Raw genomic sequence first — 1,631 nt, 5'->3', positions numbered from 1 at the left:
CTACCGTTTATAAATTATTTATAACAAAAATGTAATAAATAATAATAAAAAAAAGGACCAATTTTTAAAGAATTATTCCTAAGATACTTGAGCCAAAACCACATAGGAAGATACCTCGAATTATGCGGTTAGCGAGGCCAATGTTTTTTGGTTGGATACATACCACACAACTTTTAAGGCACAACTATTCTTACGTTGGCAATTGATTAAAAATTAAAGGCTATTTATGAGATTAAGTTTGCAGAGTTGTGTGATGCATCAGTTCCAGCTTGGCTTCCATTTGAGAATTTTTTTTTTTTTTTTTTTTAATAATAATTAGTTTAAGAGTTAATGGCACTTCAACACATATATGTAGGCCATGCTTAGAACAAAATATAACAAGGCTTTTAGGTCCACATATTTGTACGCAAATCTTATAAGCCACTTAAGAAAATCTAAACATTCGGATCGACGCAAAGAATTAACAAATAACTAAGATTCGGCTTACATGCTATTATTTTAATAATAGCTTGTATGCTGTAGTTTAATAAATGGTTAAAATTGAATCTCTAAAAAAAAATTTCATTTTCTCTCTTATTAAAAGTTTTTCAAATTAAGTCAACTTTAAGATTTAATCTTGATCATTGATTAAATTATATCATACATGTTGTAGCTTAATAACAGTATGTAAGCTAGATCTACTAACTATAAGCCGGTGGGAAGAGTATCCTATAAATTATGCATTAAATTCTTAAAATCTATTAAACTTTCCTTCAAGAAGTAACCCAAAAATCTAACATCTGTCTCCAAAAAACTTGTGTGTATATACTTGATTGAGCTCCTCACGTTCCCACTAAAAGAAAATCTAAAGTTTATCCTCATCCCTACCTGCCATGAAATTAGGTGACTTCTTTTGACAGTTGGCGAGTGGCTTGATTAAGATCCTACGGCTGGCTGCCAACTTCATATTATAAAATACTCCATAATGATGGAGATGGGTCCTATTAACTGACCCATTTGCAACACGTGGATTGATCATGTTAATATAAATAATCACCATTGTTAGGTCTTGGTCTTGGTCTTGTTGGTCTTATCCCTAATTGAATGGGGAATGCTTGTTGGTTCTACGACGTAATTGAGTTCAATTTTAATTAGAATTAGATTCATTAAAAATTAAAATAAATAATTTTTGTGTTTCTTTTTTTTTTTAATGAGACAGATGTTGAAACCAAATCCTGGGCCGAGAGTGCTTGTTAGGCAAAAGAGAAGTATGTTGTTTATTAAGACTTTTGCTTTCTGTGTTTTTTTTTTAATGTTTTTTTCTTCTTAAAATAAAAATATTAACAAATGATTAGTCTAATCCTACACATAATTAATTAATTAATTTGATCCCATATTCCAATCCAGCAATGCAATCTATTTTCTAATGAGGCAAAGCAATAATTGTGACGTTTTGTAGGAAGCAACAATTAACAAAGACAAATTGTCTCGCCAACTACAATACCCACTTTTCTTCAATGAAGAACCCAGGCGTCAATTTTAATTTGGACAGATTAGTACTAGGAGGAAGTTTCTAATACAGTTCCATGCATTTGAAACGAGCTTACGTATGAAAATTGATATATATATATATATATATATATATATATATA

Source organism: Corylus avellana, chromosome ca2 (assembly GCF_901000735.1).
Source record: "Corylus avellana chromosome ca2, CavTom2PMs-1.0".
In the NCBI taxonomy this organism is placed as follows: domain Eukaryota; kingdom Viridiplantae; phylum Streptophyta; class Magnoliopsida; order Fagales; family Betulaceae; genus Corylus; species Corylus avellana.
The sequence above is the reverse complement of the archived record's forward strand: the minus strand, read 5'-3'. Positions refer to the sequence as shown.